The sequence below is a fragment of the Penaeus monodon genome, chromosome 11 (genome assembly GCF_015228065.2).
Source record: "Penaeus monodon isolate SGIC_2016 chromosome 11, NSTDA_Pmon_1, whole genome shotgun sequence".
In the NCBI taxonomy this organism is placed as follows: Eukaryota; Metazoa; Arthropoda; class Malacostraca; order Decapoda; family Penaeidae; genus Penaeus; species Penaeus monodon.
The window spans coordinates 34,270,839-34,278,391 of NC_051396.1; positions in this window are offsets into that span (position 1 = coordinate 34,270,839).

The following is a 7,553-nucleotide window of genomic DNA, read 5'->3' on the forward strand; positions in this document are numbered from 1 at the left end:
TTTTTTATAACATATGTTAATTCTTCTAATGTTATATCCTTGTTTATGTCTTCTTCATTGACACTGTTTAGTATTTCTTCTTTTTCCATTTTTTTGGTAGTTTTTTTGTTGTTTACTTGTTATATTTTCATATTCTTTTTTAAATAATTCTAGTTTTTTGTTATCTCTGTTACTGGGAAGTTGTTATTAATCAAAGGATACTCACTTGTTGTTGTTTTGCCTGTCTGTTTCTTTATAAAATTCCTATTTTTTTGCTAGTTTTTAAAGTTTATCGACGCGCAAAATTTTTTCCCATGACTCCTTTTTTTCTTTTTCAATTATTTGTTTTGCTTCTGCTACTAATATTTTATAGTTTAATCTATTTTGTGTATTTGGTCTTTTTCTCCATTTATTATATGCTTTATTTCTTTCTTTATTATTTCATTGCATTTATCATTCCACCAGGTTTATTAGGTTTTTTATTTATCTTCTTACTATAAATTTGAAATATGTTTCTCCTGTATCTTTTATTATTTTTACTAATTCTTCTAATGTATTTATATTTGTATTTATTTTGTTAAGATTTGACTCATATGCCGACCAGCCTTCTTTTGTAATTGCCATTTTTTTTCTAATATTTTTGATGAAATTTGATAATTGTCATCTTTATTATTATTGGGAGATGATCACTGTTCAAGTGTGGGCCTGCTTTATTTTGAGATGAGTTATTGAGGGTGAACCTATTACTAGATCTAATGTGGTTTCTTGGCTTGTTTTGGGGTCAATTCTAGAAATCTGCCCTTTTGGTGTTAACAGAATGATATTATTTTGATTTATTATTCAAACAAGTTTTTTTCCTGTTACATTGCTTGTTTATTTGGATCTCGGTTCCAGTGGGATGATGTGCATTAAAGTCTCCTATTATCAATTTTGGTTCTTGTATTGATTACATAGTGTTGGAATTCTTCTTTAGATATATTATTACAGGGGTTATAAATTAGCAAGACATTCATCCATTTTTGTTTATATTGTATTTTAATAGCTAAAATTTCAATTTTATATCTGTATCTATCGTTTATATTTAGTTTACTAAATTTATATCTTTTCTTATGCACATCATTAATCCTCCACCAATTTGGTTTTCTCTCTCTGTCTTTCTGATTATCTCATAATTATTTAATTTAAAGTTATCTTTATTTTTTAACCAGGTTTCACTAATGGCAATTAATCCTGGATTTTCTTTAAATATTAAGTAATTCAAATCAGTTTTTTTGTTTTGGATTGAATGTGCATTCCATGTTATTATTTTATTCATTTATCAAAATCATTATTCATCAAATTTGTTACTGCTTTTATGATATTTTTTGTCATAATAATCCAGTTTACATTTTCTTCTTCCTTTCTTTCATTTATTTTTTGTTTTTCATTTTGGATATTAGTTAGTGGGAATGGGGATGGATGATGTGAGTGTATAATGGGTGTGGGTAACGAGAGTGAGCAATGGGTGTGGGTAATGTCCATGTAATTGGTGAGTGTTCTGGATTAGTACATTTTTGTTTGTTTGCATTTTGTGGTTTTGTTTCTTTTTTGTTTGTTTGTGTATTTATTTTTGGTGTATCATTTACTTTTGATATGTTTTGTGTTCTTTGTCTTGGAGGTGTTTTCTGTACTGGTGTGATATTTTGTGTTTGTGAAAGTGCTTGTGCATAGTTTTGTGGTGTGCTTGGGTCTTGGTTTGTGTTTATCTGTGAAGTGAGAGTTTCTTTTGTCATTCTAGTGTTTTCTTTTGTTTTTGTATTTACATCCTTATTTGTAACTTTTTTTGTTTGTTCCGTAAGGGGTTTTAGTTGTTGTAATTGTTTTTTAATGTCTAGATTATTTGGTGAAAGTTATATTTGTTTATGTCTTGTGCTTTGTTATGTATTTGACATTGTTTACTGTTTGGTGAATGGTTTTCTTCACAAAAGAAACAATAAAGGTCATTATTACAATCCTTATAATAATGGTCATGACTGCTACATTTGTTGCACCTTTTTTTGTTTTTACATGTAAGTATTCCGTGTCCGTATCGAAGACAGTTGAAACCTTTGTGGTATCGGAAAGGTGTATTGTTTAACTTGATAGGATGTTGTCCTATAGTACCCTTTCCGGTAGTGGTCCTTTACATGTAATCCTTAATGATTTTGTTGGAACCCATTTTTCTTTGTTTTTTTTCTTGGTCTGTTTGTTTAATTCTAATTACTTCTAATATGTTTTGTGTCTGACCAGTGTTCTTATTTTTCTTTTATTGTTTTTAGATCTAAATCTATTTCCACTGGGAATATTGTTCCATTATGTGCAGTTTGTGTTTCATACTGGATGCTGGACTGTTTGCAAATTATGTTCCATTGTCCTAGTTTTTTCATTTCTTTTAAGGGTCTTATCTTTTGAATATCCTTATCTAAATCTTATCGCCTTTCCGATACCCCGTACTCTCAGTGAATCTTCAATAATATATTTGTGAACATCTGAGTTGTTATAGCATTTGTTAATTTGATGGGGTTGTTAAAGTTTGAAACTTAATGATTCTCCTGTCAGCTGTGATGAGTATTACATTTGTTCGTTCTTACTGGTGTTGGGTTCAGTGTTGTTATTCATTTCTATTTGGAATTGTGTGAAGTTCCTGCCGGCTTCTCGTTTCGGTGTTGCTGTAGGGTGGGTTTTTTTCGCTGTCGCTTTCACTGTTTTTACGTCTTCTGTTATTTAGGGTTTCATAGTCCATTTGTTTATATGTACAGGACTCTCTCTGGTTCTGGAATGAGATTATCGCCCATGTGTTTACACTTCATTTCAGTTCACAGTTACCGGGATAGATGTTTGCTCTATGAGGGTTTAAAACGGAATCGCTAGGTTAAATGTTAATTTTTTTTTTTCCTTCTTCTCTTTCTTGTTATAGGTTTTAAGTTTGTTATATCTGGATCCTGCTTTTGGTTTTCTGCTTTATTATTATTAATTTCTTTAGGAATCTTTGTATGTCTCAATGTATCTTATACGGCTGTTCCGTATCAATGTATTAAATTCTTATTTAATTTGTGAACTGTTTTAATTGCTTTGGGTTAATTTGAGTGTGTTTATGTTAAAGTTTACTTTGATTCTCCCATCAGCGAATGGGTATTTCATCTTTATTCTTTACTTGGTTAGTTGGGTTCGTGTTGTTATTCTGTTCTATTTGGATTTTGATTACCTGCCGGCTTTTATCTTTGTGTTGCTTGTAGTTGGTTTGTATTCGTTCCTACTTTCCACTGTTTTTAACGTTCTTTATTTGATTTCTAGTTTTGGTATATTTTGTGCTTTCGGTTCTGGATATGGAGTTTATCTCCATGGTTTACTTTCACTTATTCACATTTCATTTACCTTTATGTTTTTATGTGATGGAATCCATTGTAACATTATTTTCTTGTTTTGTGTTGTGAGTGAATGTATTTGTTTTTGTATTTCATATGTGATTTGTTTGTAGTTCTGTGGTTTGGGGTTTTGCATTAGTTGTAGTGATGATTGTGAGTCTGTTAGTATTACTGTGTGTGTTAAATTGTTGTTTGTTATATATACTAGTCCTTGTTTTATGGCAAATAGTTCTGCATGAGTGATTTCTATTCTAGGGGGTAATTTCCAAATAGTTGTTATATTTTTGTTTTGAATGAAGATGGCTGCTGAGGTTGATTCTGGTTCTTTTAACTTTGAACCGTCTGTGAACATTTTATTGTAATCTTTGTAGGTAGTATTTGTTAATTCCTGGTATTGTTTGTTAATGATTATTTGAGGGGTATTTTTTGTTATGTTATACATAAATTTTGTTTGTATATTCTCGGATATATCATACCATGGGGGTATTGGGGATATATTTGACGTTATATTTAGGGCTAAGTCTATGTTTAAGTTTGTTTTTGTTTTAGCAGCTCTATGTAATAGTGATCTTTTGTCTCTTTGAGGGTTGTATTCTTTTATACATTTTATTGCTTGTTGTTTTATTGTCATGTATTAGGTTTATTTAAGGTTTTCACCATTTGTATGCATTCTAGTTCTTTAATTCTAATTGATAGTGGTGGGATGTTTGTTATTGCTTGAAGAGCTATGATTGGGGTTGTTTTGAAACATCCAGTTGCCAGTCTAAGTACTTGATTTTGTAAAGTTTTTTAAAATTCTGTTTCTTTTGCTGCTCCATAAATTGTCATTCCGTATTCTATTTTTGGTTTTATGTATATTTTATAGAATTTTAGTAGATTTTCTCTGTTTGCTCCCCAGTTTAATGAGACAAGTTTTTTCATTATGTTTATTCTATTTATTATTTCTACTTTCATTTTTTCTATATTGGTTTTTCCATTTTAGTCTGGGAGCATCAAATGTTAAGCCTAGAATTTTCTGGCTGTGAGTGTATTCAATTTCTGTATTTTCTATTTTTATTCTTGGAAGTTGATTGATCTTTTTATTTGAAAAACACATTACTTTACTTTTTGTAAAATTTATTTTCAAATCCCAGTTATCGGCCCATTCTTTTAATTTTTGTAGTTCTGTTTCAATTTTAGTGGAAGCTTCTATTAGGCTTTTATCACTTGTTACTAAGGTTATGTCATCTGCGTATATAATTTTTTCAACTCCTTCTGATAAATCTAAATCATTCATTAGTATATTGAATAATATTGGGCTAATTGGTGATCCTTGGGGTACTCCACTTTGTATTATTGCTTTATCTGATTTTTGGTTACCAATTATTATTTGGAATGTTCTTCTTTCTAATAAGCTATTTATCCATTTTAGAGGTTTTCCTGTTATTCCTATTTTTGACATTTTATCAATAGTGCCTCATGATTGACAGTATCAAAAGCTTTTTCTAGATCAATACATGCTAATATTGTATATTTTTTTTCTATGAATGCTTTGTTTATATGGTTATCAATTATTTGTAGTGCATCAATGGTGCTTCTGTTTGGTCTGAAGCCTATTAAATCTTTATAAATCTGTATGAATTTGCTTCTGAAGGGTCTTTTCCGGCTTTATTATTGGGTTTATTATTACGTTTTTTAATGATTCTGGGTATTCCCCTCTGGTCCAGTAAGAGTTTAAGTTTGTTAATATTGACTCTTGTCATGTTGTCTGGGATGTTCTTATAAAACTCGTAAGGAATTTCGTCTGGGGCCATAGGCTTTATCATTTTTGGCATCTTTTATTACTGTTTTTAGCTCTACTAAAGTTAGTCTTTTGTCCAATTCGTTTGTATTTTTTTGATTGAATAATCTTTCTTTTTCTAAGCCTGTCAAAAGTTTTTTAGGTTTTTTGCATACTATTTTTTTTAAATTCTTCTTTGAATTTATCTAATTATGTTTATATTTGTTAAAGGCAGATCATTTTCTATTAAAGGATATTCTGTTGTAGTGTTTTTTCCTGATAGTTTCTTTATGAACTTCCAGATCTTTCTTGGTGGATTTTTAAAATTAGTGAGTTGCAGAACTTTTCCCAAGATTCTTTTTTTCGTTGATTTATTGTGAATCTAGCTTTTGCTAATAGTCTTTGTATGTGATTGGTTTTCTTTTGTGGTTTCTTTCTCCATTTATTGAATGCTTTGTTTTTTTCTTTTATGATATCATGGCATTCTTTATTCCACCACGGCTTGTTTGGTTTATTCTGGTGATTTCTTATTTCCAGTTGGAAATATTTTAGCGCCATATTTTTTATTAGTTTCTGTAGTTTTTTCTATGGTTGTTAAGTTATCTATTTCTATATTGTTTAGTGCTTTTTGATAATTTGTCCATCCTTCTTAGTATAATGCCATTTTTTCTCTTTTAATAATTGGTTATCTTGATGTAGATTTCTTTTATTATTATTGGTAGATGGTCACTGTTTAAATGCATTGCTGTATTATCTGTAGATGACTTAGGTTGGAATGCATACAGATCTAAAGTTGATTCTTTAGCAGTTTTGGATCAATTCTAGTTGTTAAGTTTTGTGGAGTTAGTATTATTAGATTGTTCTCACTTATCCATTTTATTATGCTTTCACCAGTTTTATTAGTTTGTCTGTGTTTTGTTTTTGTTTTCCAGCAGGGGGTGGGAGCATTGAATTTCCCCTAGTATCTTTGGGGGGTTTTGGTTTTGATCGTATAGTACTTAGTTTTTTGCTTTTAAATTCTTTACAAGGGTTTATATAGAAGAAATTAGCCATTTACTTTTGTAATTTACTTTTCCCTTTGTTTTATTTTAATATTATCCCTAGATTAGTTTTTGAATTGTAAGTTTTTTTTTAGAAAAATTTCTAGGCCCCCAAACCTACTTGATAAGTCATCTTCTATTACTGTAAAATTGTTTAATACAAATACTTTTTTTTTTAACCCGGGTTTCTTTTAAAGGGCTTTTTATTCCGGATTTTTTTGAAAATAGATAATTCAGTTTTTTTTTTTTTTTTGGAAGAAGTGCATTCCAAATTATTTTTTATACATTTTCAGCTTAAAATTTGCTTTAAGAGGGGGGTTAAAATATTTTTTGTTTCTAAAATTTATTTTTTAAAATTTTTTTCCGATTTTTATGTTTTTTATCAGGTTTGATACCCCCTTTTTATCTCTTTGTTGGATTATCATTTTGGTTTTTCTTCTTTGCTCTTTAAGTTTTTTTTTGAGTGGGGGGAGGGGTTAGGCGAGGGTATGAGTGATGGGTGTGTTAAGGGGGGGGGATGAGTGGGGTTTGGGGGAGAGTAATGGGCTAGGTAATGTCCTTTATGGGATTTTGGATTGTTGTTTTTTTTTGTTTGAGTTTTTGTGGTTTTTATTTTTTTGGTTTGCTTGTGTATTTTTTTGGTGAATTTTTAAGTTTGTTTTTTAAATTTTTTTGTCTTGGGGTGTTTTTGTCCTGGGGTAATAGTTTGGTTGTGAGAAGCTTTTTGGAATCCTGGGTGATTTTTTTGTTTCTTTTGGAGCTTGTTTACTTTTGGAGGGGGTTTTTTTCTTTAATGAATGTTTCATTGTTTTAGTGTTTACGACTTTTTTGTAGTGTTGTTTGTTTTTGGGGTTTAGTTTTGGGGTTTTTTGATTTTCTAATTTTTTGGTGTAAAGTTGATTTTTTTATTTTTGTGCTTTTTTTTGTATTTGCAGATTACGTTTGGGGTTGGCCTTTTCACAAAAGAAAAAATGGGTTATTATTTAGTCTTTTAAATTTTGATCGAAACTATACATCTGCTCATCTTTTTTTTTTTTGCAAATAAGAAACCCATGTCCATATCGAGGGAATTAAAACATTTTTGGGATGGGAAGGGGTATGCTTTTCTTGGGAGGAGTTTTGGCCGATAGCCACCCTTTCAGGGAGTGAACCCAAAAAATTATCTTTGGGGTCTTGTTGGACCATCTTTTTGTATTGTTTTTTCTTTGGTTGCTTTTTTATTTTTATTTTTCTTGGAGTTTAAATTTGACCAAATCTTTTTTTTCTTGATTTTTTTAGGCCAGCTGTTTCAACTGGGAAAATTTTCCAATGAACAGTCTGATTTTGACTTTATGCGGTTTTTTCAATTTATTTCCCCGTGACCAAGTTTTTTTATTTGGTAGCGGTTTATTT